At 39.5% G+C, this 23,319-nt stretch overlaps 2 long non-coding RNA genes across 2 annotated transcripts; both read right to left on the bottom strand.

Moving 5' to 3' along the window:
- Positions 1 to 5,307: 5,307 nt before the first annotated feature.
- Positions 5,308 to 19,941, bottom strand: LOC142164222 (uncharacterized). The gene is made up of 2 exons (XR_012694884.1): positions 19,273 to 19,941; positions 5,308 to 5,644 (listed from the first exon to the last, which is right to left on the bottom strand). It is a non-coding gene; the product is annotated as an uncharacterized LOC142164222 (long non-coding RNA).
- Positions 5,651 to 19,257, bottom strand: LOC142164223 (uncharacterized). The gene is made up of 3 exons (XR_012694885.1): positions 16,837 to 19,257; positions 16,002 to 16,765; positions 5,651 to 15,929 (listed from the first exon to the last, which is right to left on the bottom strand). It is a non-coding gene; the product is annotated as an uncharacterized LOC142164223 (long non-coding RNA).
- Positions 19,942 to 23,319: the final 3,378 nt, after the last annotated feature.

Below are 23,319 nucleotides of genomic sequence, written 5' to 3'. Positions count from 1 at the left end.
GTTTGATGATATGCAAAACTTGAACTTCTTCTGTTGGTAATTTCTCGGGTGTTAGTTTTCGATTGTTTTGAATAATTTCTTGAGTGATCGTACCTAATTGCAAGGTATCAAAATTGATGCTATAAGATTAGGTCTCGTAATTTGTGTTTTCTATTGTTATTTGTTCCTGTAAGAATAACTTTATCAGTAGATCCAGTTCCAAAAAGGAAGAGACGAACAAGGAAAGATGAGGATGGATGATCTGCACAACTGCTTGTGTGACAATCTCTTCTATTCAGAAGAGAAAGCGGAAGATGAACGAAGATGCACCTATTTTTTCAGTTAAGTTCTCTACTTTCTCTCCCTCCTTCTTTTAATCGTGTGTTTATTGAGTAGTCTTAATGATAATCATTAAAGTGGACTATGCACCCAAGATGTTTGATGATATGCCTGAATCATTCACCGAATGATATTTGAATAAGTACATAATGTAAAACATGTTTTAAATAGAGTTCTTCTCGCGAATGCATATCTTAAAACTGATCTTGAAGAACAATCATTGCTTTAAAATTGTATTTCGACTCATAGTGCAGTTCACTATGATTATTGCAAGTAATAATTCATTTCTTTGACACGTCTAGCTTTTCTCTTATTTTTTTGTAATATGACAAAAATTAATCAGCAATTAGGCCAAGCTAAACTCTAATATTTCAAATTTGGTTCTTCTTTGACATAGAGTATAAACTAAAAAAAATAGAGAAATGGACTTTGACGCTGCCATAACGGATGCTTTTCCATGAAGAAGTAAACTAAAGGTAGTTGCCTTTTTCCTTTTTTTGTTAATGATACTTTGGCAGATTACTAGCGCTTTTTAATTGAAGACTTTTGCAGGTTTGATTTTAGTATCTTAGAGCTCAAGCATCCGGAACTACATTTAATAAAGTGGATTTATACAAACGTGCTTTTTAATTACTATTAATTTTATACTAAATTGCTTACAAAAACTTATTCTTAAAATCTCTGTTTCTTTTTCAAGGAGCACAAAGTTATTTGACCCTATTGACATAGCATTCTCTTGGAGCTTCATGTGATCTTTTATGGCATTCTGATCATATTATAGTTCAGCTTCGGGAATTTTTTTTTTTTTTTTTTTTACTTTCTGAATGTTCTCTTGATTTATATCATCTTTTGAGCTACTTGTGGGAATTACTGAGGCTAACGATTATAGCGAATTCAAAATATCGACGCTACGAGTTTTGAATATGTTGGTCACCAAACTCAAAGGTTATCAACACGAAATCGAGAGAGTGAGGAACAATGCGTTTCACTTTGGGCTTCAGGGTGTTAAGAGCGATATTGTTGGATCTCATCCTCTTGAAGGTAAGGCAAGAGGGATGAAGCCGAACCATAGGTGTTTGCAATTATTTTCCTATCCGTTACCAAAAAATAATATCTTCCTCTTCATCTCCTCTTACCTCTTCATATAAATTACGGGCAAAGGTCCAAATATGCCCTTATACTATACGAAATTGAGCACATTTGCCCTTCGTTAATACTTTAGCTCAAATATGTCCTTACCGTCACATAGTTGGTCCATATATGACCTTAGAGTCACACAGTTGGCCCATATATGTCCTTTTCGAAATGAAATTCACCCAAACTAATTAGCTCTTTCTTTAATTGTATTAAAGTGTATTACAAATACTATTTCTTTTTTATTAGTATTTTTTTTTCTTTACCTTTCTCTTTTCTTTCTTCTTTTTTCTTTTCTTCTTTTTTTTCCCTTTTTCTTTCTCCCTTATCCGTTTTCTCCATTACTAATGTCTTCTCTATTTTCGTCACCAATTTCACTTGACAAAACTCATGATTTCCAATTACTAAGAAAATTCTCCCATAAGGTAATCAAGTTCCAATTTCACTGGCCCTCTAAATAAATGAAATTAAATTATTCCAAAAATTATGGTTTAAACTTTAAAATAATAAAAATATCTCAACCTTTAACAATACTCAAAAAACTAAAATATTTAAATTATTTTCAGAAAGATAATTTAATGATTAAAAGCCTAGAGTTCAAGTTGTAGTGTTATAAATTTGAGTTGTTAGTCTTTTTTTCAGCTGGACACTTTTTATTTTTTTTATTAACTATGTAGATTTGGGGTGTACATGGAACGGGTTGGTTTGATTTTGATTTTTTATCAAAATCAAACCAAACCAATTATATCGGTTTGGATTGTTCGGTTTTGTTGGATTTTCGAATTTTTGGTTACATAAATATTATTTCAATCTTACTTTGTTAAATTTTTTAGAACTAAATATATGTTCAGTAAAAATTAAAAAATTGAAAAACATATGATCTATAAAAATAATTTTATGGGAGAATTTTCTTAGTAATTAGAATTTATGAGTTTTGTCAAGTAAAATTGGTGATGATAATGGAGAAGACATTAGTAATGGAGGAAATCGGATAAGGGAGAAAGAAAAAAGAAAAAAAAAGAGAAGAAAAGAAAAAAGAAGAAAGAAAAGAGAAAGGTAAAGAAAAAAAAGTACTAATAAAAAGGAAATAGTGTTTGTAATATACTTTAATACAATTAACGAAAAAGCTAATTAGTTTGGGTGGATTCCGTTTCGAAAAGGGCATATATGGGCCAACTGTGTAACTCTAAGGGCATATATGGGCCAACTATATGACGGTAAGGGTATATTTGAGCTAAAGTATTAACGAAGGGCAAATGTGCTCAATTTCGTATAGTATAAGGGCATATTTGGACCTTTTCCGCTTATACTTGCCTTAGTACGTTACTTTATTCAAGATTTGTTCCTGCGAATTAGAATACATCACTCTTTGTTGCAGTGTTGTGGCTAATTTTTGAAATTCTATATGCTTAATGCAGGCCTATTGCGTACAAAGATCGGTTGAAGCCTAATCAATTGAAAGAAAATTAATATGCCTTGGTAAATATTTTATCCATTTTCTTTTAATTCGTACATTGAGTCCATACTTCAACAATGAACAACATATGATTAGCCAACAACTGAAGAGATATAAGGTTGATTATATATTAAAGATCAACCAGTAAATTCATTGTTAGATAACTTTGAAAAAAATATGAAGTAAAGATTAACCATTGAATATTTTTAAGATATAAATTTAAAAATAATTTTGTCATCCATTCTTGTTCATGAATTATTAAGTCCGAGGCGTTTGTTTCACTTCATTGAATCATTAAATTATTAGATACTTCATTCAATAGAATACTACAAATTACAAAGGTCTAGGAGACTAGGACCACAACAATGTTAAATTGTTGGATGAAGCAAGTGATTTGGAGTAAAGAATTGGAAACTTGTAAGTGTAAAATAATACTGCTATTGCTTCATTTTTCAAGTTTCGTTTTTTCTTCTATTCTTTATTTTAGATCTCTTTATATACTTATTATCATATTATCCTTAAAGTACACTTTGTTATTATAACTAAAATATACACGTTATTTGCTCAAATTTACACTTAAAGAGAAGTGCTTCTTTGGAAGACATGTCGTCTCAGTTGTTTTATCCAATTCAGAAAATTTTCATCTCTTAAGGGGATAATATTGATTCTTTTAGTACCCACTGAAGCTACTTTGGCCCTGAATATGACATATATTACTAACCATTGAATAGTGACAAAGACGACATAATAACATATAATCATCAGAAAGAGTTAATAGGCGCTCGATAGTATATGGATAAATTTATGCGCAACATTCAGATTTGCAGTTTCACATTCTTACTCAAGCCTTAAGTTATTGTTGTGATGAGGGTGGTTTGTCGACACCATTTCACAATGTTCTATTGCTCCACATCTCAATTGTAGCTATATGCTTTCCTTTAGTTATATGACTCTCAAAATCTTTTTCAGTAAGAAGGGTACTGCCCAAAACAATGTGAATTAAAGTATCTATATGGGGACTGGTCATAAACTCCTTACCTGGTGTAGATCCCCTTCCTTATGAATCAGTTTTCCGGGTCAAGAAATGAGTGCCCCTAATGGCTTTTCTCTCTTCAGTTACTGTTCTACTGGCCTTTTGTTAAGTGGTAAATTTTAACTACCTACCTTATGCAGAGGCAAACGGAAAGCAATCCATAAACACCTGAAATAGATTATTTAATGTCAAAGGAATTTCTTTTATGCAGGGATGCCCTTTTTTTATGCACAGTATTTCAGTGTAGATGAAGACATTGTCTTGAACAAATTGATGAGTTGAATCCTCTTCTTAGTGGAGATGTTTTCAGCAAGATTGATCCCAACATGTAGGAGTAACTAAGTTTCTCAGGTGAAAATACATAGACAATGTAACTAGGTTGAGAATTGCTGAACATTTATAGGTTTCACCAGCTCTTTTTCTTTGATGTGATAATTACGCAACAAGAAAATCTAAAAGTATTTCTTAGTATCTATCATTATTTTTATTTGTGCTATTTTTATTCGTTTCTACTTATGCCATGTTATTTAAGGTGCATGCAACTAATTGTTGTTGTTAAGAAACTGAAAGAGATATTCATAAAAAGATGGTTTTAGTTTTTAGTAGTTTAATTCAAGCTTGTCAGAGTAGTCAAAAGCCAAAAACAAAAGAAACGTTATGGCATGCCAGGTTTTTAACTCAAAACAAATGATGTGTGATTTTTTTCGATTTTGTTATTCGCAGGAAATAAGATTTGAATCAAATGTGATATGTAAATATATTGTCCATATTTGTTTTTTTATTTCTTATGCTGGACCTTTTAGAATTTATTTTTGCATTATTACGGCTTTGCAGCTATAAGATGGGAATATTATTTACTTTCACAAATCTTTTTGAAAGCAAGGCAATAAACAATATTGCTTTCTAGAGGTTCCCTCAATTTTGGAGTATGTCCACAAGAATCATCAAGTTTGTGATGCGTCCTCTTATTGTGATATTAGTCCCTAGAGTATTAAATACTGTATTTATTTGAAGAAAGGATTCCTAACGAAACAGTAGCAATTACGTATACCATAGAAAATGTTAGTCTGTAAGAATATCATAATAAGAATATAAAATCTGCAATATGTCACATATGATTCATATACATCTATTTTTATTATCTCTTCGTTCTTTTTTCTTTTGAAACGATCTGCCCATCGCGCGAGTACGTATACTAGTTTATATATAATAGAAACTAGTAGAGAAAGTCTGTGCTAAAGCACGGGCCCAATATTATGGTCATTCACATTCACCGTGGAATTAGTTATAGTAAATTGTAAAGTCATTGTTTGGACATTCCCAAGTGCAAACAACAATAAATTAGAATCAAGGAAAGAAGTAAGCCTTTGAATAACATAGATCTTCATTATTTCAGCGTTAAGTGCATTACAATATCATGATATTAAAAACTGATCCAAATTGACATAAAAGAAGATAACCAAACTAAAATAGTTCTATGTGCATAATATAGGTCATTCAATAAGCATAAAAGATGACATTAATACATTGTATATCTCTCGTGCTAATACCCATAAAATATAGGAAATGTTTGCATCTTCAAGGCATGTTTACATGCATGCCTTAATTCATTTATCATGAGTATCAGCTATTCAGCTTAGTCCCCAGTTTGGTAGTGAGCTTTGCTATTCCAAAGCAGCAGAGTGGGAGAAGTTTTGCAGTACCTTCAGAAGGTAAGTAAACACCATAAGTACAATACATTATGTGTTGTAAAAGATAGAGGAAAGATCATTTACAAGGTCCTAAAAGGTGGCATAAACCTTAATATAACCAGTTACTCATAAAATAACAAAAAAATTCAAACGAAAAACTATCTACAACATTTACAATAAATCTAGTGAATTAAAAATGATGCTTCATCAAAAGCCATTAGACTCGACTGCACATAATCAGCTGGAATATAAAACATAGCACAAATATTTCCCTTCAAAATGAATAGTTAAATACATCCAATAATGACCCAATAATACAAACTCGTCATACTGGACAGGTATATTATATTTCTATCCTCTCAACCATCAAGTAGCTATGATAAGACATATCAACTTGACTTCTGGGCAAATACCCGACTTAAGAAAAATGAACTTTGGAGATAAGTAACCTACCAATCCCAATTGCCCTCCCCTTTTTACTTAAGGGAGACAACAGGGTAGTCAAAAATTTAGAATTGGAAAATGGAGAATATGAAATAAAGTTTGTGAAACTAACAAAAAGAGGAGGGGATGATGCTTTCCTGGGATAGTAGCAGTAAGGTGCCTTCTCATATGCAACTTTTAATTATAAAGATTAGACAAAACAAATGTAAAACTAAAGACAGCTCGATTAGGGATTATATTGTAATTGGAACACAAACAGAGAAGCTTCAAGAAACATTTCACGAATTAAAAGCTCATTTGTTATCTCAATCTGCATCTCTTTCAAATTAATACACAAAAAGCAGAAGATATTAAATGTGGCAAGATCATCGTGTACGTCTTACATCAATTTATTTTTCACATTCTTTAGTTTGAAATGAAAGCTAGGCTTCTAAATAGATATTCAAGACATGCTACGCCTTCAGATGAAAATGATAAGAAGCAAAAAGCATCAGATTTCAAAAAAAAAAAAACACTTTCCTGTTTCTTTTCCTTAAGAAATGAATTACACAATAACTGACTCCTACTTTGTATCGAAATTGTCATCACACTTCTTAGGTCTCTGGTATTCATCTTATTTTGCCTTTTCTTGAAATTGATTAAGTAGTACACTTGGTATAGCTACTCAAACATTAAATGCCCAATACTTATAACAATTTTATGTTAAAAAGTAGCTCAAGAACTATTTAAAGCTCATATATCACCTCCAATCTACAAAATCTCAGGATTCTTCAAACCATGCTTCAACTGCTTTCAAACTTCTGCTACCTTTTTCTAAATAGAGAATGATATTATTGTCGCACATGCTATGGACAATTATGTCCGTTAATAAATAAGGCAGAGATGCCAGAGAATAAATGTCAAACGTTAAAAGATTAGTGCATTAGCTATCAATATATATGATCATATTAGAGTCAACAAGTTCTGATGAACTACATCGCGTAATTCTTGTCATTCATAGCAAGTTGTTTGGATAGTCAATCAAATAGATCTTTATATCTCTGCACCATATAGTATCTGTTAGTACAACAGTAGTCTAAGCCACCTACAAAGCTCTAAAAATCAAAATTAAACAAATATGGAAGGTGGAAACAATTTTATCGAGAGGACGACAAGAACCAGGAATCTCAGAAAGGCTATGAGTAATTAACAGATGACTCTTCAGTTTTTTATCCATCCACATAAGTAACGCTAGACTTCATTTTCTTTTCTCCTACCCTCAAACTATTTTCTTCACTTAATTCATGCTCATTCTTGCTACCAAAATTATCACTTATAGAAAGAAAACGGTGAACTTCTATTATTCCAACATACAATGAAACAACAACACATCCTTCTTGGGTTAGAATGGTCTTTGAGAACCTCAATATAAGCAATTCACATATCATAATGGCGCTTGAGTGTTCTCTCTCCTTACCTCATACCATCATTTTTTACTAATGCCGTAATGCGCAAGATTGATATATTTGGCAAGCAGTAATTGTGTCTTAACTTACTCTAAAACCATAAATCATGTTTGATGGAGACCCTCTTTTACCATTTATTAGATGACTATCATTTTGAGGATGCTAATCACCTCAATGTCTTCTTTCCAAACTAAGTATTGTCAGTGCAACATCCATTATCTTTTATGGCCCGTGAGAGAGGTTGCAAATTATCATGACTTTGCAACATAATGTGTCGAGTAGTTATATAAGTGTCACCTCCAGAAATGGTGTGACGTCAGATTTGTTTAGCTATGATAAATGAGCTTGTTGTTATGGGATCTATGGAAGGGTCTTGAAACAATGATGTACAGGCAAGGGTAACGTAGATGAACTATAAAAATAATTGTGATTCATTTATATAATTGTTTTTCCAATGTTAAAGCCAACTTTACATTTTAAACTTAAGTAAGGAGGAATATAAATGAATTTTAAAATATTCAAGTATAATATTATTTTGACATATAAATATCAAAAAAATATCATCAAGCAATGTCGTTTTCCTTCAGTTTGAACAATGTATACGGTCAAAATAGATTTCGGTCTTCCTACGTTCGATCGAGTTCGAATGGTAAGCAACCGGAGTGGAATTTTGGGATGAGTTCCGAAGGCAGTACAAACGTGCCTCGAGTCCGGAGGCTGATCGAGAAATCGGCTCGATACTTTTATCGAGCCCGTGACCAAATCGATCCGCAAGGCATTGCTTCGAGATCAGAAATGCGTTACGCCTACCCCGGAGGTCGAACTCAAGCCAAAACCGAGGGCTCAACCCAATAACGAGTTCGCCGGTGTCGAGCTCACAGACAAAAGCCGTTACAACCGCACTAAGAGAGAGAATCTTGGCGGGAATCGAGGAAGAGATAATTCATCATGGGTCCTCCACTATATGCTTTATTTTATTGTAAATAAAGTAGGATCCCTCTATTATAAAAGGGGGAATCCTTGTAAGCATACGAACACAGAGAATAGACTGTAACAAAAGATCACTTCTCATATTGGAAGATATCTCCTCATGCTTTTTTTATTTTACCTTATTCATTCTTTCGCTCACTATTCCCATTCTCATAGTCAAGAATACACATATTTCTATTTCTCTATACAATTTGTATCACATATCCTTAGAACCATACACAAATTTAACGTTATCTGATTTTTCGGGTAAACAGTTTGGCGCCCACCGTGGGGCTAAGGATAACAGTGATTGTTTGATATAAATATGCAGTATACACCCGTTTACAACTTCGAATCAGCAATGGCTTTACCTATCGACCACGAAGCCGGCCTTCAAGATGAAACCAACAACTTGGTACCCGGGGCCGGAAGGCCACTTGACGATGGCACTGAGGCTCGAATCGAAGTACCCGAAATTCGAGCCGAAGTACCGTTAGATGTCAATTCGCAAGTGGCTCTTGAGGCGAACTAACGTTCTGAACCGGAAAAAAGCATTCAAGGTGATACTCGATCCGTAGCTCGAGACACCCATAACGTGGGAGAAATCGGAGTCAGCTTGCGCATGATCTTCGAGATGTTACAAGCCCAACAAGTAGCGATAGCTCAGTTGCAGAGCCAAACTCATATATAAAGCAGGCCAGATTTCAATCCGCTTCGAGAAATCACCCCCAGAACGGAGCCTGCCATAGTGAAATCAAACGAGCAAGAATCGGGGACCACTCCTGAAATTACTAAATTGCTCGAGGAACTCACAAAACGAGTCGAAGCCAACGACAAGAGAGTGGAAATATACAATGCCAGGGTCGATCAGATCCCGGGAGCTCCGCCAATGATAAAAGGGCTGGATTCGAAAAAAATCATACAAAAGCCTTTTCCCTCGAGTGCGGCCCCAAAACCAATCCCCAAAAAATTCCGTATACCCAAAATTCCCAAATATAACGGTACGACCGATCCTAACGAACACGTCACCTCTTACACATGTGCCATCAAGGGTAACGATTTGGAGGACGATGAGATCGAATCCGTGTTATTGAAAAGGTTCGGGGAGACCCTCTCGAAGGGAGCGATGATTTGGTATCACAATCTGCCGCCAAATTCCATCGATTCTTTTGCCATGTTAGTAGATTCGTTCATAAAGGCACATGCTGGTGCCATAAAGGTTGCAACAAGGAAATCAGACCTCTTCAAAGTAAAGCAAAGGGGTAATGAAATGCTGAGGGAATTCGTATCCCGATTTCAAATGGAACGCATGGAATTGCCACCGGTCACAGACGATTGGGCCGTCCAAGCTTTCACCCAAGGGTTGAACGAGCAAAGTTCGATAGCATCGCGTCGGCTGAAGCAAAATTTGATCGAGTATCCAGCAATAACTTGGGCAGATATACACAACCGATATCAGTCAAAAATTAGGGTCGAAGATGACCAGTTGGGAGCTCCGTCTGGATCCATGCATCAGAACAGGACAACTTCTAAAAACCAAAGGGAGATCGACAGAGAACAAAGGTCGAACAGAGACCAATATCAACCGTACGTCGCAGATCGGATGAACAACGGTTCGACACGCAACACCGCTCGGAACAATCGAACAATTGATCGAGGGCAAAATTCTCGGGGACTTATGAGCAAGAGCGGCTTTGATAAATATGCCGATCCTAGAGAAGCACCCCGGTTGTCGGAATATAACTTCAGCGTTGATGCATCCGCCATCGTGTCTACTATCGGATGCATCAAAGACACTAGATGGCCTCGACCAATGCAGTCCGATCCTGCCTAAAGGAATCCCAATCAAATGTGCGAATATCATGGCACCCATGGCCACAGAACAGAAGATTGCAGGCAACTAAGAGAGGAAGGTAGCCCGATTATTTAACAAAGGCCACCTTCGGGAATTTTTGAGCGATAGGGCGAGGAACCATTTTAAAAAAACAAGGATTTCGACAAGCAAAACGAGCAGGAAAAGTCGCAGCACGTCATTCACATGATCATCGGCGGTGCTGATACCCCTCAGGGACCAGTGCTTAAATGCACTAAAACATCAATTGTGAAAGAAAAGCGATCTCGAACTCAGGATTACACACCCATAGGAACTTTGTCCTTAAATGATGAAGATGCAGAAGGGGTCGTACAACCTCATAACGATGCACTGGTAATATCTGTACTCATGAATAAAACTAAAGTTAAGCGTGTGTTGATTGATCCAGGTAGCTCGGCCAACATCATCAGATTGAAGGTCGTAGAGCAGCTCGGCCTGCGGGATCAGATCGTACTCGCAGCCCTGGTTCTAAACGGATTCAATATGGCATGTAAAACCACCAAAAGTGAGATAATTCTACCAATAAACGTGGCCGGAACCATCCAGGAAATGAAGTTTCACGTGATCGAAGGCGACATGAGGTACAACGCCCTTTTCGGAAGGCCATGGATCCACAACATGAGAGCTGCACCTTCGACCCTACACCAGGTCCTCAAATTCCCAACATCGAGAGGAGTCAAAACAGTGTACGGAGAACAACCAGCCGCAAAAGAAATGTTCGTCGTCGAGGAAGCCAAACCAATATCCTCGCCTTCATCAGTAAAAGGATCGGCCTCAGAAGGAGACACCAAATAGCAATCACAGATATCGGCTTCGACCCAACCAGATAACCAGATGATCGAAGAACATGATGATCAGAGGGTCCCTCGATCATTCGTGATTCCCGATGACTCCGACGCCACCAAATCAACAATTGAGGAATTGGAGCAAGTCACACTAATCGAGCACTGGCCCGAACGAAAGGTATACCTGGGAACGGGGTTGAGCCCCGAACTTAGGAAGAAACTTGTTCAATTTCTTATCGATAACATTGATTTGTTTTGCCTGGTCCCATTTAGATATAACAGAGATTCCACCGGACATAATGACGCATCGGCTAAGCTTGGACCCTAAGTTCAGACCGGTAAAGCAAAAGAGAAGACCCAGTCCGAGGTAAAACACGCATTCGTAAAAGACGAGGTAACCAAACTTCTCAAGATAGGGTCCATTCGGGAGGTGAAATATCCCGAATGGTTGGCCAATATAGTTGTAGTGCCTAAAAAAGGAAACAAACTTAGAATGTGCGTGGACTATAAGGATTTAAATAAAGCATCCCCCAAAGATTCTTTTTCACTACCCAACATCGATCGCATGATCGATGCCATGGCCGGTCACGAGATCCTCACTTTTCTCGATGCCTATTCTGGGTATAATCAAATCCGGATGAACCCGGAGGACCAGGAAAAGACTTTATTTGTCACCAAATATGAAACATATTGTTATAATGTGATGCCCTTCGGGCTAAAAAATGCGGGGGCTACTTACCAACGCCTAGTAAATAAAATGTTCGAAGAACAAATAGGTAAATCAATGGAAGTTTATATTGATGACATGCTAGTTAAGTCACTGCGCGCAGAGGACCATCTGACCCATTTGCAGGAAACGTTCGAGATTTTGAGGAAATACAACATGAAGCTCAACCCTGAAAAATGTGCTTTCGGGGTCGGTTCGGGCAAGTTCCTCGGCTTCATGGTGTCAAATCGGGGAATCGAGATTAACCCCGATAAAATCAAGGCCATCGAAGACATCACCATCGTGGACATCGTAAAAGTTGTACAAAGGCTAACGGGATGAATTGCGGCCCTAGGCCGATTCATTTCGAGATCATCAGATCGAAGTCACAATTTTTTCTCCCTACTCAAAAAGAAGAACGATTTCGCTTGGACCCCGAAATGCCAACAGGCATTGAAGGAACTGAAACAATATCCGTCGAGCCCACCACTACTTCACACTCCGAAAGCAGACAAAAAACTTTGCTTATACTTGGCAGTATCAGAAATCGCAGTAAGCGGTGTCCTAGTTCGGGAAGAGCAAGGTACGCAATTTCTCATTTATTATATAAGTCGAACCTTAGGAGAAGCAGAAGCTAGATATCCACACCTAGAAAAATTGGCACTTGCACTGATAAGCGCCTCTAGAAAGTTACGACCATACTTTCAATGTCACCCCATATGCGTATAAACAACTTACCCACTTCGTAATGTTTTGCAAAAGCCCAAACTATCGGGCCGATTGGCCAAATGGGTTGTCGAACTCAGTGGGTATGATATCGAATATCAACCTCGTACGGCGATCAAGTCTCAAATTTTAGCAGACTTCGTGGCCGATTTCACGCCAACCCTCATACCCGAAGTCGAAAAAGAATTCCTGCTGAAATCGGGTACGTCCTCGAGGGTATGGACCCTTTTTACGGACGGGGCCTCGAACGTAAAGGGTCTGGGTTGGGCATAGTTTTAAAGCCACCCACAGGTAGCACCATTAGGCAATTTATTAAAACTTCCAAGTTGACTAACAACAAGGCCGAGTATGAGGCCATGATTGCAGGTCTCGAGCTAGCAAAAAACTTGGGAGCAGAAGTCATCGAAGCCAAATGTGACTCTCTGTTGGTGGTAAGTCAAGTAAACAAAACCTTCGAAGTTAGAGAGGATAGAATGCAAAGGTATTTGGACAAACTACATGTCACTTTGCACCATTTTAAATAATGGACTTTATAGCACGTTCCACGAGAGCAAAACAGTGAGGCTGATGCACTTGCGAATTTGGGATCATAGGTCGAGGAAGGTGACTTGAGCTCGGGGACTGTCGTTCAACTCTCGAGATCCGTGATCGAAGAAGGTCATGCTGAGATAAATTCTACAAGCTTAACTTGGGATTGGAGGAATAAGTACATTGAATACTTGGAGAACGAAAAGCTGCTGTCAGATCCTAAAATTTCGAGGGCCCTACGAACCAAAGCTGCTCGATTCACATTGGCTGCAGATGGAACATTATACCGAAGGACATTCGATGGACCATTGGCAGTATGCTTAGGTCCGGGAGACACCGACTACATCTTGCGCGAGGTGCGCGAGGGTACTTGTGGGAATCACTCCGGTGCCGATCCATTAGTCAGAAAATAATCAGGGCAGGGTATTATTGGATCAATATGGGCAAAGATGCAAAGGAATTTGTTCGAAAATGTGACAAATGTCAAAGGTTTGCACCAATGATCCATCAACCCGGAGAGCAACTTCACTCGGTCCTATCCCCATGGCCATTCATGAAATGGGGAATGGATATCGTCGGCCCTCTGCCATCGACCTCAGGTAAAGCCAAATTTATCTTATTTATGACTGACTATTTCTCTAAATGGGTTGAAGCACGGGCGTTCGAGAAAGTAAGAGAGAAAGAAGTTATAGACTTTATTTGGGATCATATCATATGCCGATTCGGGATACCCGCCGAAATAGTATGTGACAATGGGAAACAATTTGTGGGCAGCAAAGTGACGAAATTCTTTGAAGACCACAGAATAAGAAGGATATTATCAACACCATATCACCCCAGTGGGAACAGACAGGTCGATTCAACGAACAAAACCATCATTCAGAATGTAAAGAAGAGGATGAACGACGCTACAGGAAAGTGGAGAAAAATCCTACCCGAAGTCCTTTGGGCATATCGAACGACGTCGAAATCCAGTACGGGGGCGACCCCATTCTCCTTAGTATATGGGTCTGAAGCATTGATACCAGTCGAAGTCGGCGAACCCAGTACCAGATTTTGATACACGACGGAAGAATCAAATAACGAGGCTATGAACACTACCCTCGAATTATCAGACCAAAGAAGAGAAGCTGCTCTCGTCCAATTGGCCGCCCAAAAGCAGTGAATCGAAAGATATTATAATCGAAGAACCAAGCTCCGCCATTTCAAGCCCAGGGACTTAGTACTAAGGAAAGTCACCATCAATACCCGAAATCCGAACGAAGGAAAACTAGGACCAAATTGGAAAGGACTATACCAGGTTCTCGAGAACGTCGAAAAGGGATCATAGAGGCTCGACATTATAAACGGCAAACAGCTATCAAGCAATTGGAATGTGTCACATCTAAAATGATACGACTGCTAAGGTACGCCCCTTTCATATTCGTTTACATTTCAAAACTGACCCCTGCAGAAGTCCGAGCAGGAGCTAAAATGGATCCTTTACCATAGATCTGAAAGCACGCGTTGCACTCTTTTTCCCTTAGACCGGTTTTATCCCAAATGGGTTTTTCGGCAAGCTTTTTAACGAGGCAACCAAAGATCGTGCTGCACTTACAACAGCGTCCGAGGCCTCTTTACAATCGACCTCGAATACTGGGCATTAGCCTTCAAATATATCAAGTTTTGAAGCAAGAAAGTTATTTCTCAAACAACGGGCTTCCAATAGGAAAAGTTGTAAGAGCCAAATGGTTAAAACGAACCATGCTCATGTAGTTGGCTCGAACCCAGGCGCGAAACACGAACACAAGTATAGTGACTTGCAAAGAAAGTTCTCCTCTTTACCGACATCTTATATCCAAGAAAAATTCCTCGACTACTAAGCCCACGGGCTACTTTATTTCGAGTCCGAGGAAGCACTCAGTCGACCATTATGCCTACGGGCTACATTACTTCGAGTTCGAATCATTCACTCGATTATTAAGCCTACAGGCTACTTTTATTTCGAGTCCGAGCAAGCACTCACTCGACCATTACGCCTACGGGCCACTTAATCCCGAGTCGAATCACGCACTCGACTACTAAAAGCCCACGGGCTACTTTATTTCGAGTCCGAGCAAGCACCCACTTGACCATTACGCCTACGGGCTATATTACTTCGAGTTCGAATCATTCACTCGACTATTAAGCCTACGGGCTACTTTTAAGTTCGAATCATTGACTCGACTTATAAGCCTAGGGGCTACATCACTTCAAATATGAATAAGCACTCGCTCGATTATAGAGGCTACGAAATCCAGAATTTGATTAAGTTGATTAAATCTTTGTGAAAACATTTATAAGGCATGTATAAAGTCTTCACAAAACAGAAGCAAGACGGCAAAGTTGTCTATGTACACAATCGTCTACATGATTACAAACGTAAGAACTAAGGACTAAGCTTCCTGGTCATCCTCAGGAGCGGTTTCTTCTCTATCGGGCTCCCCCCATTCTCGGATCCTCTCTTGCTACCATCATCGCCATCAGAAGCCAAGGCTTCAGCTTCAGCTTCGAGCTCTTTAGCCTTTTTTATCTCTTCAGCAAGGTCGAAACCTCGAGCGTGTATCTCCTCGAGGGTCTCCCTCTGAGACCGACACTTAGCAAGTTCGGCAACCCAATATGCTCGAGTATCAGCAGTATCCGTCGCCTCTCGTGCCTCCATCTGAGCAGCCTCGGCATCAGCCCGATACACGGCAATGGACTTGTCCGCCATGACTTTCGAAGACTCAACCTCCGCCTTAGCTTCAATGGACTTGATTTGATCGACTTCCTCCCGAAGTAACCCAATCTTTTCAACCTTTTGCTGCAGCCGAGATAACGAAGGGTTAACTTCCACAGTTGAGTCAAACCCATACTCTAACAGAACGAGGCTTACCTGCTTATCTAGTTCGGCCTCTTCTTCACGAGCCTTAGCTAAATCTGCTTAGAGGTCCTTTATAGCCTCGTCCTTTTGGCTGCAAAGAAGCCGCAGGGCATCTCTCTCCCCCGAGACCTTCTGAAGCTCGACCTCGCACTGGCTGAGGTCGACTCGAAACTTACTAATGGCCTGCACAGTAGGGAAAGAACACAAGTCAAGTTTGGAAAAGAACGAAGAAACCAAGTACAGTAAAATCATTACCCGAGAAATAAAACGTTGGGCCTCTTCTAGAAGAAGAGAAACATCACCAATGTCGGAGGCATCATCGACTCCAGTAAAGCAATCCCGAAAAGGGTCCCCTATACTAGAGCCTCCGCCCATATCGGGAGTCTTCAACTCTCGAGCCTCCTTTAACGCCTCCTCAGAAAAGGTTGGAAGAGAAGGCAAATGACCCACTGTCATGGTCCCAAGCGAATCGCTCAGGATGCTCTGATCGAGACTCGGGGTACCGGAACCAGCCGTACAGCCGCCATCGGCTCAGAAGCTCTGGCGATCTCGATAGCTTTCGCAGATCGGATCACCAAAGCCGAGGCATCATCTTCTTCGTTGGACCGAGTCCATTGAAAGAGCGATTGCCTTCCTCCTCACCCTTCGAGTTTTGGGCTTGGGGTCCTCTAACCGAGAGACAGCTTTTCGCTTCTTATCTTTCCCCGGTTCCAGGACCGAGGACTTGGTTTCTTCTTCACCACTCAAAGGCCTCAAAACGGCATCCTTGGTTACACCTGCATGAAAGGAAATCAGTGACGAATAGAGCATAAAAAATATTTCGAAGAACACGAGAAGTAACCCTTACCATGATTCTTGGCCTCCCATCTACCTTTTGCCAAATCACAACAAGCACGTTCGACATAAGAAGAAGTCGAGGCTAACTTCCGAACCCAATCCTCGAGGTCGGGTACCGCTTGTGGCATCCAAGGGGCAGCTGTATATCGGAGAAAGACATCAGATAAAATCGAAAAAAGATATGAAATGCAACGTCTTATGAAAACCACTTACGGTCGAAATTCCATTCCTCGGGGAACGACATCTTCTCTTCCGGAATGAGGTCACGGGTCCTCACCCGGATATAACTGCTCATCCAACCCCGATCTTTGTCTTCGTCGATGCTCGACATCAAAGCCTTCGATGCTCGACGATGAAGCCCGATTAGTCTTCGGAAGATTTGAGGCCGATACAGTCGTATGAGGTGATTCAGGGAAAATTCCAGCCCCCCGGCCTTGTTGGAGAAGAAGCGAAGTAAGGTTACTATACGCCATAGAGAGGGATGAATTTGACCAAGGGTGACCTAATATCTTTTACAAAAATCAATGATCACCGGGTCGACGGGACCCAATGTGAAGGGGTAAGTGTAAACACTTAAAAACCCCTCCACATGGGTGATGACGCTCTCTTCGGGGGAGGGAATTTGCAACACAACCTCGGAACCCCAGTTGCAGTCTTTCCTCACAGCCTCGAGATGACCCTCCGTTATCAAGCATATGTACATCGACACATGCTCACATCGACCCTGAACAGATGAAGGATTCTCAACCTTAAAATCGATCTTCAAAGTACACGGGCCGGGAACATACTCATAGGTAGGCGGCTCCACCGGCGCCTTGTCGCCGGACGGCCGTGAAGAAGAAGCTTTCTCCTTCTGAGGTACAATTTTCGAAGTTTTGGCCATTGATATGAGAGAAAGAAAGGCAAAGGAAGATGAAAAGTTGATGTAGATGGCTCTGCAAGCAGCGAAATAGAGAGAATAGGGAAGAAAATTTGGAAGAGTGAAAGACGTAAAAGTGGTAAACGTTAGATGGAGGGGTTATTTAAAGGCTTGCATCGTGACGGTTCAATACCAGAGGTGGCCGACCACCGTCTGACATGCATTAAATACCTTGAAAAACTAAATCGATGGGACAGCTATCACATACGTCATGATCGAGCCTTGTGAAAACGTCAGCTTATAACCCAATTGAACCGTAGAAGATCATATCGATTCTCACCACATCCTTCCTGAGAAATAAGATGACTATATGTATACGGTCGAAATAGATTTCGGCTTTCCTACGTTCGATCGAGTTCAAATGGTAAGTAACCGGAGTGGGATTGTGGGATGAGTTCCGAAGGCAGTACAAATGTGCCTCGAGTCCAGAGGCTGATCGAGGAATCGGCTCGATACTTTTATCGAGCCCGTGACCAAATCGATCCGCAAGACATTGCTTCGAGGTCAGAAATGCGCTACGCCCACCCCGGAGGTCGAACTCAAGCCAAAATCGAAGGCTCGACCCAATAACGAGTTCGAGCCAGTATCGAGCTCACGGATAAGAGCCGTTACAACCGCACTAAGAGAGAGAATCTTGGCGGGAATCGAGGAAGAGACAATTCATCATGGGTCCTCCACTATATGCTTTATTTTATTGTAAATAAAGTAGGATCCCTTTATTATAAAAGGGAGAATCCTTGTAAGCATACGAACACAGAGAATAGACTGTAACAAAAGATCACTTCCCATATTGGAAGATATCTCCTCATGCTTGTTTTATTTTACCTTATTGATTCTTTCGCTCACTATTCCCATTCTCATAGTCAAGAATACACATATTTCTATTTCTCTATACGATTTGTATCAAATTGTATCACATATCCTTAGAACCATACACAAATTTAACGTTATCTGATTTTTCGGGTAAACAAATAAATTATTCACAACACATAGTACATTGTGAATAATTCTGTCTAGAGGAACGAAGTAATGTATGCTTGGGTTATTGATTTTAGGTCTTTAAGTTATAGAATACCTTATGGAAAAAGGAACGGAATAAGAAAATATTATTCAGTGCTTTTTGGCATATTGTCAAATATCTTTGTTGCATCAAAGTTCTTCCCTTTTAGTTGTACTATTTTTGCTCCTGATGGTAAATTCTGTGTACATAGAAGAGTTTGAACTAACCACATGCATGTCAAAAATCACTAAGAACACGTGAAAGGAAGAGAAGACCAGATAAGTATAAATTACATATTAAAAATTATACACGATATTAAAAAAATTAAAGAAAACAATGCTAAGAGAAATTCAAAGGTAGATGAAGATTGTAAAAGCAATATTCCAAAAAAACAGATAAAAACGAAGAAAGAACATAGAAACACTAAGAAAAATTCAGCATTCCACACACTAACGGGAACAAAAAATTTGAAATGAGTCCAGAAATTCAAGGCCAAACGAAAATAGTTGTTGAAGATGGAGACTTACTTTGTCTCTTGCCCATCTTCTTCATATGCATGTGCAGATTGAATTAACAGAAGAAAAAAAGGCACATGAATTTCTGGAATAGCCATAAGCAAATCTGGGTACTTTCTTTGAGAGTCAGTAGTAAATGACTAACGATGATGAAGGATGAATTGAGCACAAAAAAATCCTTACAACAATATGAAACTGCGCCTCTTGCAGATTTGCATACATCGAGAGACAATGCTGGCTAAACTTGAGTCAAATTGAATGAACGGTTCTTCCGAGATAAGAGAAAAGAAAGGAAAAAGGAAAGAAGAATGACGAAAAGATATGGTTAAATGATGGTTTAAGAAACCTTCCAGCAAAGCAGGTGATGGAGAAATGGAAGGACAGAACCCAAACTCTAGCAGCAAAAATCGCAGTATAGGGAACAATGAAGACAATTTGTGAAGGAATAGGAAAAATGAAAGTGAAAGACAGTTGTTCCACAGAGATACAAAGACCTAAACGAAAGGGCTGTAATTGAAGATTAAAATACAAAATTACCCCTGACGAACAATTATAATTTCTGTTTTACTCGTGTTCGAGTCACCCAGTCACCCAAGAGCAAGGTGGGGAGTTCTTGGAGGAAAAGATGCCGAGGGTCTATTGGAAACAGCATCTCTACCTCATGATAAGGGTAAGGTCTGCGTACACACTATCCTCCCCAGGCCCCACTAGTGAGATTATACTGGATTGTTGTTGTTGTTTTACTCGTGTTCGTCCCATCTCAACTGCCATTTCTATATTATAGTAATATAGTTTTGTCATGTGAACTATGTGTTAGAAATTAAATCTCAAGAGTTGAATGTGCAATTCTCTTTAACTACATTGAGTTCATTCGGGGCATAAGGCCGCAGAACCTTTTAAAATTGGAGATAAATTTGGTTAATAAAATCATAGGCGATTTGAAAGTAGTCTGTGCCACATGTACACCCGTACTAATCATAAGGACTGTAGGAAGGTACATTCGATTCGGGACGATCTATTTTTGGTGAATTCAGTTAAATATATTTTTGTATGTTATATAGAGAAATCACATTTTTTTTATTGACAAGACAAAGAAAAATAATATTTTTAAGAATAAATCACATCTCTTATATCAACAACCTCGTAATAATAACATCTTCGATAAGAAAGTTCCACCCCTTCAAAAAAAATTAAGTATTTTAAAATAGGAATAACACCCTTGCTACCAGCACTAGAAGTAAAAATAGACATGTCAATATAAAATAACACTCTTACTATCAAATACGAATTTACTCTAATAAAAAGAAAATTCCAACAGAGGAATCCCACATTTTAAAAAAAAAATAGTTAAGTAAAATTATTAACAGAAAACCCACAAGCAAATATAGGATTTTAATTAAGAAAATCACTCCTGGTACGTAACATTAAAGCAAAGACAACCTTTTAAGCAGAAGAGTCATGTGCATCCTTAGATTAATGCAAGTGCTAAATTTAAGCTACATATCTTGAATAAGTTAATTGAAAAACAACACTATATATTGTATCTTGAATTTAATATCTCTGCAAAATGAATTAGAATAGACAGAAAAAAAGAAAGAAAGAAAAAAAGAAGAGGAAGTTGAGAATAAACAAAGAGAAGGAAATATATAACCGGAATAGCGAGAAAGAAAAGGGAAAAAATAAATGGTAGAAGGTCTAGTCCAACTCTGAATTTCAACTCAAAGACTTCTTCGGAGTTCTTAGGGAGAGAAACTCTCTCTACAATTATTTCATTCCCCCTAAGATGGCCCTATCCCCACCCCCTGCACAGGACCAAATACCACCACCTGCACTAAAACTCCCGACCCAACGGATACTAGTTCAACACCAATGGAAGTTGAACCGGTTCATAAGGAGAAAAAGAACATCTTTAAGGAGATACTATCGGAAAAAAAACTTGACAAAGTCAAGTATATATCATACTCAGTATCACCAAATGGAGGCAGTGGCTGAATCAATCAAGATAAATGACATTACTGGGTACATCATTCTCAACCAGGAGCAAAAAAATCAGACTCTACCCCCCTTGAAGATTCTCAATCATTATTTAGATCATTAGCAAAAATGTGCCACACCATATCCTGAAATCGAAATTGTAATATCTATGGAACCCCAGTGAATACCTGACCCTCATAGATCTGGGCTGGGATTTCTTTGTTGTAAAATTCGAAAAAGAGGAGAATATAAAGATCGCTCTGCACTGAGGCCCATGGTTCATCATGGTGCACTTCCTCTCAGTTAGGAATTGGGAGCCAAATTTCGTACCAGAAGAGTCCAAAATCCAAGCCACTGCTATTTGAATCCGGCTACCCCAATTGCTTATAGAGTTCTACAAAAGAGAGATCCTAGAAAAGGTTGGGAATAGGGTAGGCAAGCTATTGAAAATCGATACGTGCACCTATGCCACATTAAGAGGCAGATATGCACAGATCTGTATCCAAGTACCCATTGAGGTACCCCTCCAGACAACGGTGCTAATTGGAGAATATAGGCAACCAATTGAGTACAAGAGGGAGGATATCTTGTGCAAAGGGTGTGGGCGACTAGGTCATTTGTCTAGGAAATGCCCAAATCAAATGCCACTAGGGGAACTCAAGAAAGCAAAGACATCGACGGTGAGTCACAGTGCACAAGGAGATCAGGATTGGAAAGTGGTGGAATTCCCACGGAGACCAAGACGACAAGGAAAAATGGAAGAACACAAAAACACAGAGAACTGGAGGCAACGGATAGTAGGTCGAAAAGCGGGAAGAATTCACCGGATTCAGGTAAGTTTACCGTCCTTGGAAACATCGAGGAGGGTGGCATAAGGGCTGTGGAGCAGGACGTGTCAAGGGCGGTAGAGCAGATGGGCCAAACTAGACAGGCCCAACAAAAAACACATGGGGGTCAACCCAGCCCCCAGCGGGACAAGCAACTAAGGCCAAATGGGCCTAAGTTTCAAATGTCTAGGCCATTAGCACAAACCCATGCCAGAAGCACAAACTACAGCACGTGCCAAACAACGAGAACACACAAGGCATATGCCCTCTGAATACACTCACACTTCCTATCATACACATGGCCCAAGGCAAAAAACACGCACCCACATCGGGTAAGTTTACTTCACAAATTGCAATCCTAAATTTGATACCATCTAACTCTGATACAAGTCAACTTGTGGGGGCCACTAACGCGCCTAATTCTAACAACAGTTTTACCAACACCAGGAAGGGGAAAATGGCTTTAATTTCGTGGAGTGACTTACCCACCCACACTATATCGCCCCTTGTTTCCCCTCATCATTTCTCCTCAGTTGATTTGACTGACGCCATCATCTCCCAAAGATCTCAAATGATGAGAAATCTTTATGCACGAAAACTTAATGGTGAGGGAGTTAGTTAAAAGGAAATGAGTGTACGTCAGGGGAAGACAACTCCACTGTCAGTCAAGACATCAAAAATGGAGAAAACCTAAAACAATCCAACCACCAACATCAACATGCAGAGCCAGGAAGAAGATCCAGCCCCCATACTTGTATCATCGACCCCCATCCATGGACCACATCCCAACCTCATGATTGGAGATGGCCCTGCAAGGGATTGCATTCCCGTTGACCTTATCAATAGGGCCAGTTCCCATCACATTAGTCATCCAAAACTCTCACTACCTGGCCAAAATAGTCATAGCGAGCTTGAACCATGCTCTTCTGAATTATGGCCATCAACTATGGCTGGCCATACTCATGCAAACTCAGGTTGCCCTAAGTCAACAGACACTGTCAACCAATCAGTTGAGCTCCCTCATAGAACAGATAAGCCACACCCTCCCTTTCTTCCTACTAGTCTCCCCTGGGGAGGGGATCCCCAGCCCACCTTCTCCCCATGGACACCAGCGTGGAAAATGACCCCACCATCAATGACAGGGTCGGAATATGTCCACGAACACCTAGAGGCAACCAACACAGAGTTGGAGGAAATGATAGCATGGCTGGAAGTTCCCAAAACAAAAGCAATGCTCCTACAACATGAGGAGTCAATA

This window comes from Nicotiana tabacum, chromosome 9, assembly GCF_000715075.1.
Source record: "Nicotiana tabacum cultivar K326 chromosome 9, ASM71507v2, whole genome shotgun sequence".
NCBI classification, from domain to species: Eukaryota; Viridiplantae; Streptophyta; class Magnoliopsida; order Solanales; family Solanaceae; genus Nicotiana; species Nicotiana tabacum.
The sequence above is the reverse complement of the archived record's forward strand: the minus strand, read 5'-3'. Positions and strand labels throughout refer to the sequence as shown.